General features: G+C 39.1%; 1 long non-coding RNA gene across 3 annotated transcripts in view; it reads left to right on the top strand.

The window, feature by feature from the left end:
* Window positions 1–14,815, top strand: part of LOC123522577 — a 44,865-nt gene that overhangs the window by 21,645 nt on the left and 8,405 nt on the right. For all 3 annotated transcript variants that reach the window (XR_006680825.1, XR_006680824.1, XR_006680826.1), the window contains exon 4: window positions 8,243–8,324. This is a non-coding gene — a long non-coding RNA (uncharacterized LOC123522577). The remainder of the gene's footprint in view (window positions 1–8,242; window positions 8,325–14,815) is intronic.

Below are 14,815 nucleotides of genomic sequence, written 5' to 3' on the forward strand. Positions count from 1 at the left end.
AATGATGAGGGCAATGAATGTACAAATGTGCTTTACACAATTGATGTATGTATGGATTGTGATGAGTTGTATGAGCCCCTAATAAAATGATTTTTAAAAATTAACTTATCCTGTTTTGATAACAACTTTAAATAAATGGCTATTAATTTTTATACCTGTGGTGAATTATATTTATGGATTTTCTAAAGTTGCATTACTGCAACTTGAAGTGAAAGGGTAAACTTGAAGTGACTGTTTTTTAAATAGATAGTTGGATTTGGAATGCTAGTATTTTTGTTTAGAATACTAACATTTACGTTCCCGAGGTAAACCTGTCATTTTTCTGTCTCATGAACACCTCATATGCTTTTAGTGTACAGGGTATTCTTTCAAGAGCGTTTATACATCTGGATGACCTTGAAAGTTGATGGTAATCTGTAAAACCATGTGGGCTGCTGTTTTGTTTATTTGCTTTTTACAAAAAGGGTTTTAACTATAGAAACAATTTATTTAATAGTTATGCTAATGATTGTGCTTTAATGATTTAACTCCGTGCTATCAAGCTGATGTCCACTCATAGTGACCTTGTAGAACAGGGCAGAACTGCCCTTGTGGGTTTCCAAGACTGTAACTCTTTATGAGAATGGAAAGCCTTATCTTTCGTCCTGAGAGTGGCTGATGGTCATTGATGGAAACTATTTTGTCCACTAGAGGACAGAGGAGGTAAATGGTGTTACTAGAGTTCAGGAGCTCTGGGACAGCCTGGTAGAAGCTAGATCTACCATGTAGGTGAGATAGGGGAATGTTGGCAAGAAGGCTGTCAAGTAGGAGCTGTAATTTTTAAAAATATGTATTTATTTTTAATCGTATTTATTTTAATCCAAAAACAGTGGTATGGGGAGAAAGACCCTGGCTGCTCTCCTCCCCTTGCTCCTTAGTGTTCTATGTTTGCCTTTTTTTCAAAGATCCTTGGCAGGGGAACCTAAGAAATATGATTTGCAACAATGATAAACTTACCCCCAATCTCTGCACTGGGTAAAGTATGATAAGAGTAGGGAACTGATCTCAGAGCTAATAGGCAATCATTAATATGGCTATCATTATCAAAAGAGCTTTGTGTTTTTTTTAACTTATCACTGTATAGATCATGGAACTGCTTTGGTTATTCAAAGACCTTTAAATCCTTGAATTTGTTGATTGTTTTTCTTATAGAGTAGATAGTTGGAAGAGTAACCTGTACATTTACTATGTTGGGGTTGCTGGTGAACGTTGAGGTTGGAGCTACAGCGAGCTATTCAGGAATTGTGTGTAACAGTGGATACTCATTTATAACTCAGAATGGGCTGAACAACTTATGAATCTTATATTATTTATAAAACAACCCTTGGAAGAATATATAATTATTATATTCATTTATAAATTGCTAGTATGTCGAAGGTAAGATTTCGAATTTGAAACCAGTGTGCCTTCAGAGTTCTCGTTCTGCTTGGTCTGGTCGTTTCAACATTCTGTGTGGAACCCTTTTTATATGTGACTATGTATCACTGCCTCTCCTTGTTACCTTCCTCTTGAATTACTCTTATTCCTTAGATGTTCAACACACCTCTACCTAGCTGATGGATCTATTCTCAGTTATATATGAGTACCCATGTCTCTAAGACTGGCATGCACAACTGCTGGCTATCTGGCTGTAGCTCTACTCTCAATTTTCACACAGCAATTCCAACATAGTAAATGTACATGCCTACACTATCAGAGAGAATATATACCTCCCTTAGGCCTTCTGGATTCAAGATATTTCTCATTCTGGCCCAACCTTATAATATCCTACCCAAAATTTATATTTCACAAGAAAAATGGTAAGGAGAGGTTGAAACTGAGTTGAACACACCTACCTAATGACATCAGAAAGACAACAACAAGGTAGTTCAGTACTGATATAGATATATATATATATATATATATATATATATATATATATATATATATATATATATATATATATATGTCATCCTTCTATTGTTTCTTGCAGATTCTAAGGTACTCATTTATTTATCAGTTTTTATTTATAATATTTCCCCAGTTTAAAATAATCTCTATTTCTAATGCTGCTTGTGTTTTCAACCATCATTCCTTGTCAGCTCAGATTCCTCCTTTTCCAGAAAAGTTATTTGTCAATGTTAGGATCGTTATTTTCTGATGTGACTGAAGACATCACTTAGTAGTGGACTGCTGTGCAATAGTCATTGCACTCAATTTCGCATTAAAAGTTGCACTGAGCACTCTGTTTTCCCCCCATCCTGTGTGTGGTGGTTTTCAGGGTTCACAGTGTCTCTCATAAGACTTTCAGGATCAAGCAATTCCTGGACAAGACACAAAAGCAGACTCGGCCTATTCTCCAATGGCCTCGAATGAAAGCTGTTTATAAGATCAGGGGCAACTCCAAGAGAAGATCCTAGTTCTCCAAGAGAACTAGGCTTGGTCTGTAGGAGCCCCTACCCCTCCAGGGATGGCACACACGCCGCCTTAACCCAGGATCACGAGTGGTCTGTCTTGCTGAGTTTAAGACTTTGCCACCACCTGATCAATTGAACTTGTATTGGCAAATAGCAGATTTCTGCCTTGGTTTTTATGCTTCTGCATCAAGAGGTTCACAGTAAGTAATGTGAAGCCATTGGTCCGAATTAAAAAGCTGCATGATCATGACTGTTGCTGTGACTTCGTAGAGAAACTTAAGTCTGTGAGGAGAGCTGGACCTTCTGTTTTTAGGCTCTGTTTATATGCTGGCATAGACCCCAGTGTGGGTCTTACAGACTGGTTGAATGACTTCCTTTTGAGTGGAAGAGTAGGCCGAAGGAAGGCTCTGTTTTAGTGGGACATTTCCCGTGGGGCTACCAGTCAGAAACCGTTTCCTAAGGTAGGGGAAATTGGGCCCAAAAGTAAGGTGACCAGATTTTAACATTGGTAAAGCGGGACACCATTGAAAAAACTCATATCCTGGCGAAATAGCCACATGGCAGCCGAAAACTGTATACCCTAGCTTGTGCATTCTTTCCAAAAACCGGGCCTTTTTTCAAACGTTGCGGGACATGGGAAAATTGTTAAAAATCGGGACTCTCCCGCCAAAAGTGGGATGTCTTTACCCAAAAGCCTTTGGACAATTCAACCACTTTGATATTTTTTTTCTTTCTTGTCTTTTTAATGACCTCTTGCTTTCTTCATTAATGGCCATTTTGAATCAGAAAATCATATGGTTTACTATTCTGGGAATGATCTAATCAAGTGGAATGTCATTGCATTCATCATCAAAAAGGACATTTCAAGCTTTATCTTGAAGTATAATGCTGTGTGTAATAGGATTATATCTATCCACATTCAAGGAAATCCAATCAATACAACTACTATTCAAATTTATGCACTAACCACAAATCAAGTGATGAAAAAATTGAAAAATTCTACCTATGACTTCAGTCACAACTTTATCAAACATGTATTCAAGATGCATTGAGAATTATTGGTAATTGGAATGCAAAAATTGGAAACAAGGAATGGTAGTTGAAAAATATGGTCTTGGTGATAGAAACAAAGCTGGAGACTACATGATAGAATTTTGCAAGACCAACTTGTTCCTAGCAAATACCTTTTTTGTATAATTGGTGACTATACACATAGAATGCATAGAAATCAAATTGACTATGTGACAGGAGATGATTGAGACGCTCAATATTAGCAGCTAGAACAAAGTCGGGTTGACTATGGAACAGATTATCAATTGTTCATATGGAAGTTCAACCGGAAGCTGAAGAAAATTAAAACAAGTCCACAAGAGCCAAAATATTACTTTGAGTCAATCCCACCTGAATTTCAAGAATATCTCAAGAACAGATTTCATGCATTAAACACTAATGACAGAAGATCTGATGAGCTGTGGGAGGACATCAAGAATATCACTCATGAAGAAAGCAAAAGATCATTAAAAAGATAAGCAAGAAAGAAAAGTTCAAGGTGAGTGTCAAAAGAGACTCTGAAACTTGCTCTTAATCATAGAGTAACTAAGGCATGTGGAAGACAGAATCAAAGAGCTAAATAGAAAATTTCAAATGGCATCTCAAGAAGACAAAGTAAAATATAATGAAACTGTGCAAAGATCTAGAGTTAGAAATGAAAAAGGAAAAACATGCTCAACATATCTTAAACTGAAAGACTCAAGAAAAAAAAAGCCTCAAGTTTCAGTGGTTAAAAAATTTTATGAGCAGAATATTGAATGATGCAGGAAGCATCAGAAGAAGATAGAAAGAATATACAGAGTCACTGGACAAAAAACTCCCAAAAAACTAGTCAACATTTAGTCATTTCACGAGGTAGCATATGAACAGAACTGTGTTTGTCTGGGTAGACTAGAGAAACAAATCCACAGAAACTCATACGTATATGAGAGAGAGTTTTATATAAAAAATAAGTGAACATTAGGAAAGCATCCCAACCCAGTCCAGTCCAAGGCCCTAAGTCTGACATTAGCCCATATGTCTGACACCAATCTACAAAGTCGTCCTCAAACTCGCAAAACACATGCAATAATGCCGAATGCAGGAAGAAAGCCGAATCAGTGAGTGTGTAAGCATCTCAGCGCTGGCAGGGGTCTCCACACGGCTGCTCCAGCACCCAGGGCTGCATCAGGGTAGGTCCATGTGGCTTCTCAGGGATGTCTTACAGGAAGTGAGCCTTGCCAGCTGAGGCAAAGAACTAGCTAAGGCAGCCGCCACTGGTCTGACTATCTGAGAACAAGAGACCCTAGAACTAGAAAAGTGAGGCTTACTGAGCCATTTATCTCTAACTGTCACAAGAACCAATGAATAAAGAAATTCAAGCTGCACTGAAAGAAAGCATTAGCCAAAAACAAGGCTGGAGGAACTGATGGGACACCAATTGAAATGTTTCAACAAGCTGATGAAGTGTTGGGAGTAGTCACTCATCTATTCTAGGAAATTTGAAAGACAGCCACTTGGCCAACTGAGTGGAAGAGAGCCATATTTGTACACATTCCAAAGAAAGATGACCCAACAGAATACTCAAATTACAGAACAATATCATTAACATCACATGCAAGTAGAATTTTGCTGAAGATAATTCAACAATTGCAGCAGTACATTGACATGGAACTGCCAGAGGTTTAGGCTGGATTCAGAAGAGGACATGGAACAAGGTATATAATTTCTGATGTCAGATGGATCTTGGCTAAAAGCAGAGAATACCAGAAAGGTGTTCACGTGTGTTTTTATTGGCTATGTATAGGCATTGCCTATGTGTCATAACAAACCCTGCATAGCTTTAAGAAGAATGGAAATTCCAGAACACTTCATTGTGCTCATGAGGGACGTGTACAAGGAAGAAGAGACAGTTGTGTGAACAGAACAAGGGAATACTGCATGGTTTAAAATCAGTAAAGATGGTGTCACAGTTGTATCCACTTACCATACTTATTTTATCTGTATGCTGAGCAAATAATGAGAAGTTCACTTATATAAAGAAGAATATGTCACCAGGATTGGAGAAAGGTTTGCTAACAGCCTGCAATATTCAGGTAACACAATCTTGCTTGTTGAAAGTAAGGAGGACTTGAAGCACTTGCTGATGAAGATCAAGGAATACAACCTTCAGTATGGATTACAACTCAATCTAATAAAAAACAAAATCTTCACAAGTGGACCAATAGGTAACATCCTGATAAATGGAGAAAAAATTAAAGTTATCAAGGATTCTGTCTTGCTTGGATTCATAATCAATATTCATGAAAGCAGCAGTCAAGATCTCAAAGGACACATTACATTTGAGTGAATCTGCTGTACAAGATCTCTTTAACGTGTTGAAAAACAAGCTTGTTGCTTTGAAATCTAAGGTGTGCTTGACTCAAGCCATGGTATTTCTAATTGTCTCATATGCATGTGGAAGCTGGACATTGACTAAGGAAGACCTAAGAAGAACCAATGTATTTGAGTCATAGTGCTGGTGAAGAATACTGAAATAAGATGGACTGCTGAAAAACAAACCAGTCAGACTTGGAAGCAGTACAGCCGGAATCATCATCAGAGGCAAGGATGGCAAGGCTTTGTCTCACATACTGTGGACATGTCAGGAGAGACCAGTCCCTGAAGACGCTTGACAAAATGGATGGGCACAGTGGCAGGAGCAATGGGCTCAGACAGAAGAAAAATTGTGAAAATGGCACAGGGCCGGGCTGTGCTTCTTTGTGTTGTACATCGGATCACTATGGGTCAGGACCTACTCGAGGGCATCTCAGAACCACAACAAATGCCAAACATCCCGCCCGCAGTGTTGCCCTCCCAAGCTGAGGCTGGAGGCACTGCGGGGATGGAGCTTCTGTCAGCATGTGTCACGGTCAGTGAACAAGTAGGGGGAGCAGAGAAACCTTTTTAAAAGCTGCGAAGATTCTAGAGTTGTTTGTTATTATACTCTTAAAATTTTTTAAAAATTCTTTTTAATAATTTTATTTGGGCTTGTACAATTCTTATTGCAATCCATACATATATCCATTGTGTCAAGCACACATGTACATTTGTTGCCCTCATCATTCTCAAAACATTTGCCTTCTACTTTAGCCCTTAATATGGGCTGTTCGTTTTCTCCCTCTCTCCTCACTCCCCCTCCCTCATAAACCTCTCATAATTCATAAATTATTATTGTTTTATCATATGTTACACTCTTCGACGTCTCCCCCCACCCTCTTCTCTACTGTCCATCCCCCAGGGAGGAGGCTATACTTAGATTCTTGTAATCGGTTCCCCCTTTCTACCCCACATTCCCTCCACCCTCCAGGCATCGCCACTCTCACCACTGGTCCTGAAGGAGTCATCTGTCCTGGAATCCCTGTGTTTCCAGTTGCTATCTGTACCAATGTACATCCTCTGGTCTAGCCAGATTTGTAAGGTAGAATTGGGATCATGATAGTTATACTCTTAACAAAATGTTTCTTTGATACATTTTAATGGTTCTAATAATTTGTAGTCCAATCGATAGTTTTACTGATACTTTGTCTGCCTTTTCTAGATATAACCAAAGAGGTGTTTTTGCAATCTTTCAATATGATTTTGAATTTTGTCTTTCTCCTAATGCTTTTTTTCCTTTCAGTTTTTAAGGTTATGTTCTTGGGTTATTATATTTAAGTTTCTAATGATTTTGTAGGAGTTAGTGTTTGCTGAGGGAACCTTGGTGGCACAGTGGTTAAATCATTCAGCTGCTAACTGAAAGGTCAGCGGTTGGAGCCACCCACTGCTCTGCAGGAGAAAGATGTGGCAGTCCACTTCTGTAAAGGTTCACAGCCTCGGAAACTCCGTTTCCAAGGACAGTTCGACTTCTCGCCTATAGGGCCTATAGGGATCAGAATTGACACAACAGCAGAATTTGGTTTGCATGATAGGGTTTACTTGGTGTCTCTTTCCAACTTTTCTCTTAGTTCTAGATGCTTCTTTTTAGTGGCATGCCCTGGAGGTGTAGTGGTTACAAGTTGGGTTGTGATCCTCAAGGCCAGCATTCAAAACCACCAGGTGCTCTGCTGGAGAAAGATGGGGCTCTCTACTCCCTTAAACAGCTATACTCCCGTGACACTCACAGGGGCAATTCTACCCCGTACTATAGAGTTGCTGTGGGTTGGCATTGACTTGATGGCAGTGACTTTAAGCGGCATATAGTTTAACTTTCTTATCTACTGTGACAATCACTTAAATATTTTTTATTTTAAAAATGGTTTTATTGGGATGTACTTCACATATAATGTAATTTAATCATTCAATCATATAAATAAGAATTGTAGAATCATCACCACTACCAACTTCAGAACATTTTTCTTCTTGTACTCATTGTTGTTAGCACTCCACTTCTCCCATCCATCCTTCTATGCCATGACCCTAGGTAATTATTGATCCAGTTACTATCTCTGTAGATTTACTTAGCCTGGATTTCATATATGGAAAATCATACAAAGCATAAGCAGGAAGTAAACAAACAAAAAGAAAACCAACAACTAGATAAAGCATAGGAAAACCTCAGTTGAAAAGAAAATGGAAAATATTAAAAACGGAAACAATCTTAAAATAGGTCTGGGGGAAACCTTAAAGCAGGGTGGAAACCTGATTGCAGTCAGTTTGGACCGCCTTCCTTTAAGTCTCTTATGAGTAGGAGTGGTCTCTGTATTACCAAGAGAGAGGGAAAGGTACTCACCTGTTCTTGATGTTATCTGTTCCTGCAGGTGCTGTCTGAAATATCCATCATCCTATCTGGTCTTCTGGAATTGAGTTACACCACCCGCCACTGACTGCCTAGACCTTCAGGTATGGGGACTATGCGTTACTTCCACGTCACTTATGGGCACAGCCATAATTCAGCTCCCTCGTTGCCAGTCAGGGCAGTAAATTCAAGCCCGGCCAGCATAATCTCACTGCTTAGCGATTGCTGCTCCATTGTCATATTACTTCTCCAAACTCCTCTTTTCACCTTCGATCCCTCAGATGTATGTGGATTTTGCCTGTTCTCTGATGCTCTGCCTGTAAATCAGAGTACTAAGCCATTTTGAGTGAGGAATCTATGAATGATCTTTCTAGATTTACTGTAGATTGACAGAAGGTTGTAGGAAAGTGAGAAAGCCCAATGCTTTCCAATTATATTTCTTCCAAGTGTTGTATTTATAAATGAAAATATCTCTATTCTCTAAAGGCTTAGTTTTTAGAAACTCAGTCTAGGAAAACATCTTTTGCACTGCTTTCTACCCTGGTTTATTCTCCCCTACAGCAATGAACTCAAAGCTGTCCAGCTACTTGAAAGGAATAAGGAGGAGGGCCAGGAAATAAAAAGGATAGCAGGGGACCAAAACTTTAATTCATGCTTCAAAAGCATTATCTTACTACATAGGTTGCATGAAAGAATTTGTGGATTAATATTTACTAATTATTAAATACCATATACCAGGGACTTTAATCTGCACCAACTAATCTAATCATCACAACACACTGAAATTATCCCTTCACAATTCTCATTCACAGTTAAGGAAACAGATCAAGAGGGGTCATGTGATTTGACCAGGGTTTGTTCAGTTCAGAGCTTAACTTCAAACACAAGCAGTCTATCTCTATAGTCCATCCTCTTAAATAGCTGGGTAGTGGTTCCTAAATGACCCACACTTCTAGGGAAAATTTGGAAACGAATAAGCAGTGATCTGGTTGTCATAAGCATGAGAGAGAGCAAGTGGCAGTTCATGTAGTGTATGGTCACTGTGAGTCAGCATTGAGTTTGGTTTTGGGTTTTTGACAGTGTCGTGTAATGTTTCTCAATAATGGTTCAGTTACACTTGGATAAATCAATTCTTTATTGTTCAATCCTATTTTTCATACTGCAGACCACTTAACATTTTGGGATCTTATCTTGTATTATTAAAGCTATTGTTATTTATTATTTTCATTAGCAAACCATCCCATGCCAATGAACCGTGTAGAGAAGAATGTTAAAAAAAGAAAATATAGTGAGAATTTTTTACAGTATGGTTTTACCTCAATAAATACAGCAGGCATTAAGAAACCATAATGTGTTATTTGTTGTGAAGTTCTGTCAGCCGAATCTATGAAGCCGAACAAACTAAAATTCCACTTTGATAAGCAAGCATCCCAGCTTTGCTGGCAAGGATACCAACTATCTTAGAAGCAAAGCTGATGGATTCAAGAAAGCTAGACTTGACACTGGTGGCATATACCACAAACAAAATGTAGCAGCCGTTGAAACTTCCTATTTGGTGGCACTCAGAATCACCATAGCTATGAAGCCTCACACCATTGCTGAGGATTTACTGTTGCCAGAGGCCAAAGACATTGTTCGAGTTATGATTGGAGACAAATTTGTTATGAAATTGAGTGCAATTTCCTTACCTAACGACACTGTCCGCAGAAGAATAGATGACATGGCTACTGATAGTTTTGATCAGTGAGATAGTTTATTGTTCCAGCCTGGCTGATAAACACAAGTGGGATTAACTGAAGGGCGGAGAGATAAATGGCTCGATGAGCCTCACCTTTGTCTCTCACTCTTTGATCATAGGACCAGTGTGCTGCTGCCTTGCTTGTTCTGTGCCTCAATTTATAGGCTATACTACCTATAGGACGCCTAGCCTGTGGACTATGTCGCTGTCAGTTGAGGTCCCTTTAAGATATCTCTGGAGCTGGGAACTGGCGGTTGGGACTGGTGGTTGGTTGACAGTTGGTGATCTGCCTTGTGGTTGGCTGCTGTGCTGAGATAGCTTACCTCCCTCTATAAATAGAGGAAGATCTGGCAGCAGACGAGACTTGAAGGACTTCTAGTCTCTCACAACTCTCTCTCTCTCATGGGAGTGAGTTGCACTGAGCCATTTGTACTGCTTTATAATTTAATTGTTCATTTCTTGTATTATATATCTATCAGTATATAATTTAACAGTTCATTTCTTGTGTTATATATCTAATTATCTTTATAAATAAATATATAAACTTATCAGCAATCTGGTTTTATCTCTCTAGAGAACCCTGTCTAACACAATCAGGGAATCCAAGATATTAAATCTGCTCCACTTTCAATATTTAGCATCCAGCTTGATGAATCTGCAGACATTGTAAACCGTTCAGTTACTGGTTTACATGAGGTATATTAATGATGGTGACACAGTTGGTTCATTTCTGAAAGAGCATAAGATCTCTTGGGAAAAGGTTTGTGGTGTTTGCATAGATGGTGCTTCAGCTATGCTAGGATGTCGTTCTGGATTTCAACATTTGGTACTGAATTGAGTCACCAGAAGTCATCGGAACTCACTGTGTGATTCATTGGCAAATATTAGCAATAAAGACACTGCCACAAGAGTTACAAGAAAAAATGAAAAGCGCCTTAAGTTCTATCAATTTTTAAAGGTGATCACTTTAAACAGTCAACTGTTTTCACAACTGTGCAACGAGTTGGATGCACCTAACAATGCTTTACTATTTCACACTGAAGTGGGATAGTGGTCCAGAGGAAAAGTTTTAAAACGTGTTTCTGAGCTTTGTGATGAACTCAAAACGTTTTTTAATCAGAAATCAAGGACGCAGTTCGAAGCACTTTTCAGCGATAAAAGTGAACTGCAGAAAATAGCTTACTTGGTTGACATCTTTGCCGTCTTGAATGAGTTAAATTTATCACTGCAAGGACCAAATGCAACATGCCTCGATTTGTCTGAAAAGATCCAATCATTCCAAATGAAGCTTCAGCTTTGGCAAAAAAAATGGGATGAAAATAAATTTACGTGTTGCCTACCTTATCGAGTTCATTGAACTTAACAGTGATGCAGCGATGATCTCTCTACAATGCCACTTACAAAATTCTGGATCAAGTGTTTGCAGTCATATCCTGTTCTGTCTGACACGGTGTTGCACCTTCTTCCATTTCCAACAACATATCTTTGTGAAACAGGGTTTTCCAGCTTGTTGGTTATCAAGTTTAAATACAAAAGCAGACTTGTTTTGGAAGATAATCTTCATTGTGCTCTTCTTGAAAGACTGCCCCGAGAATTTCTGATCTGGTGAGAAGCTATCTGAACCTTCCACTGATGTTGGCTTTTTACACATATTGTCACAAAATGTAGCAATGTCGTTTACTGTTGTTACATTAAGACTGTTACCCATGCTACACCATGCTTCAAGACAAAATTTCATTTATTTGTAATTAGAAATAAATATTTCACAATATATAATTACATATTGTTTCTGTGATTAATTATTTTGCTTTCATTATGTTTAATCTGTAACAATGAAAATACATCCTGCATATCAGATATTTACATTACGATTTATAACAGTAGCAAAATTACAGTTATGAAGTAACAATGAAAATAATTTTATGTTTTGGGGTCACCACACATAAGGAGAACTGTATTAAAGGGTTGCAACATTAGGAAGGTTGAGAACCACTGCTTTAGAAGATTTGTCTCTCACTCTTTGATCATAGGATTAGAAGATTGTGAATGGAATGGGAGAAAAGTGTAAAACAGAATGCAAATCATAAATGAGACCAGGTTTACTGGCTGCATAGAGATAGGTGACACCGTAAGACTATAGAGCCCTTATTCACTTCTCAGGCCCGGAACAGAACTCCCCTCTGTGTTAGAATCCTTAGCCATTGAACATCTGAAGGGCAGCGCTCACCCAAGGACTAAGTTCGAAGGGCTAGGAGAGGAAGACGAAGGGAAACTAGAAACACAGGGAGAAAGTACAACAAGCGGCGGGACATTGAGAGGACTGCAGTGGACCAGCTGAAACAAACAGTGTATGAGTTTTTTAATGTAGAACTATGATCTGCTCTATAACCCTTACCTAATTCATAATAAAAGCAGAGAACATCTGAAAATCTATCTTGGAGTACAGTACTGTCAGTAATAGGTTCATACCCATATACTCATAAGGAGGAGCAATTAATATGATTATGATTTGAACTTATACACTAACCAGGAATGTCAAACATAAAGAAATGTTTAGTCATTTTTATGACTAATCGAACATGTATTCCAGATTCATTGTTAATTAACAGATTATCGAAATGAGAAAGTTGGAAACAACATAAAAAAGGGTTAATAGCTGGAAATATATAATTGTGCTGATAGGAATGATGATAGTATGATAGTGTTCAACAATACCGAATACGTTTTTTTCCGGCAACAGAAATCGTGACTATACACATGGACCTCACTGAATGGTTTACATAGGAATAAAATTTATTTGTGGAAAGAGATAATGGAGAACCTCAGTATTATCAGCACCACCAAAACAAAGCCAAAGGCCAACAGCCGAACAGATCATCAATTTCTCATATGCAAATTCAAGTTAAAACTGAAGAAAATCAAAACAGGTCCAAGAAAACCAAAATATGATTTGGAGTATATTCCAACTAAATTTAGAGGCCATCTTTAGAATACATGTATACACTGAACACCAAAGGCCAGAAGAATTGTGAGATGCCAACAAGGCACCATACACGAAGCATGTAAATGTTCACTAAAAAACCAGGAGAGAAAAGAAATCTCAAAAGTCCTGTCAGAAGAGACTGAAACTTTCATTTGGTTTCAGAGTGGCTCCATAGAAGAGAAGGATGGAAAATTTTAAAAACTGAACAGAAGTCTTCAAAGGGTGGTTCCAGAAGACAAATAAAAGCATTATAACAAAATGTGTAATGACTTTGGTGTTAAAAAACCCAAAGGGAAGAATTTGATTAGCATTATACAACCTAAAAGAATGGAAAAGAAAATGAAAGCCTCAAGTTGCAATACGGAAGAAGACTTTAGGGGGGGGGGGGGGGAGAATTGAATGGTGTTCAAAGCAATGAAAGAAGATAAATGGAACTTGCCCCTCCCCTCAGAAGAGTTTATTTCAGAGGATAGCACTGAATCTGCAGCTCCGGGAGAGGGACATGTCCGATCAGAGCACACGGGAGCAAATGAGGGGGAAGGAAGAGAGAGAGGAGCACATCCTGGCCCACCAAGCCTTGAGGACAATATTCCCGCTCAGAACAGCCAATCCACAGAGAAGACCACATGGCCGGTCCCATTATGAGATATGACATCCCTCACTGACCCCTAGCCCTACAGGGGACAACACTGGAGACAGCGTGTGGGAATTCCGCCCCATCTGGTCCCACCACACCGAGGCAAAACACTAAGGGTGTGGAACAGATCAGCAAGGGGAACAGAGCAACGAAGTACCCAGGGAATACCAAAAATAGACTTTGGGGCCAGGGTTTGGTGCTCCATCAGACTCAACCAGAAAACATCCTAAAGGCCAAGAAACAGTCCTTGAACTAACTACAAGCTTTTCTTTCTTGTTATGTTGTGTTTTGTTTTGTTTTTTATTATTGGCTTGTTGATGTTCTGTTTTATTTTGTTGCTTGGTTTTGCTCTGTCTTGTTTTTGTGCATGTTATTATCTCCACAGGTCTGTCTAAGTAAGATAGGCTGGATGAACAATTGGAGCAGAAAACAATGGGATAGATAGTTCCAGGGGGACATGGGAGAGGGGGAGGTGGGGGGAAAGGAAGTGGTGTTAACAAACCCAGGGATAAGGGAACAACAAGTGATCCAAATCAGTGGTGAGGAGGGTGTAGGAGGCCTGGTAGGGTGTGACCAAGAGTAATATAACCAAGAGGAATTATTAAAACCCAAATGGAGGCTGAACATGATAGTGGGATAAGAGGAAAGTAAAAAGAAATAGAGGAAAGAGCTAGGAGGCAAAGGGCACTTATAGAAGTCTAAATAAAGGCATGTACATATAAAATATATATATGAGGATGTGGAAATAGATCTATGTGCATGTATGCATAGGTTTAGTATTAACGTAGCAGATGGACATTGGGCCTCCACTCAAGTACTCCCTCAATGCAAGAATACTTTGTTCTATTAAACTGGCATTTCATGATGCTCTCCTTCCTGACACGATGGCTGAAGACAAAGCGGGTGCATAAACAAATGTGGTGAAGAAAGCTGATGGTGCCTGGTTATCAAAAGATATAGCATATGGGATCTTAAAAGCTTGAAGGTAAATAAGCAGCCATCTAGCTCAGAAACAACAAAGCCCACATGGAAGAAGCACACCAGCCTGTGAGATCACGAGGTGCCGAAGGGATCAGTTATCAGGCATCAGAGAACAAAATATCATATCATTGTGTGCTCAACTCCCCCATACGATCGCTGGAGACAAATGGGTGCATAAGCAAATGTGGTGAAGAAAGCTGATGGTGTGAAGAGCTGCCGCCAACCACCCCCCACCCCACCCCCGGCAGCCAAGAGC

Source organism: Echinops telfairi, unplaced genomic scaffold (genome assembly GCF_000313985.2).
Source record: "Echinops telfairi isolate 266 unplaced genomic scaffold, ASM31398v2 ScPeMD7_7424;HRSCAF=8462, whole genome shotgun sequence".
Taxonomy (NCBI): domain Eukaryota; kingdom Metazoa; phylum Chordata; class Mammalia; order Afrosoricida; family Tenrecidae; genus Echinops; species Echinops telfairi.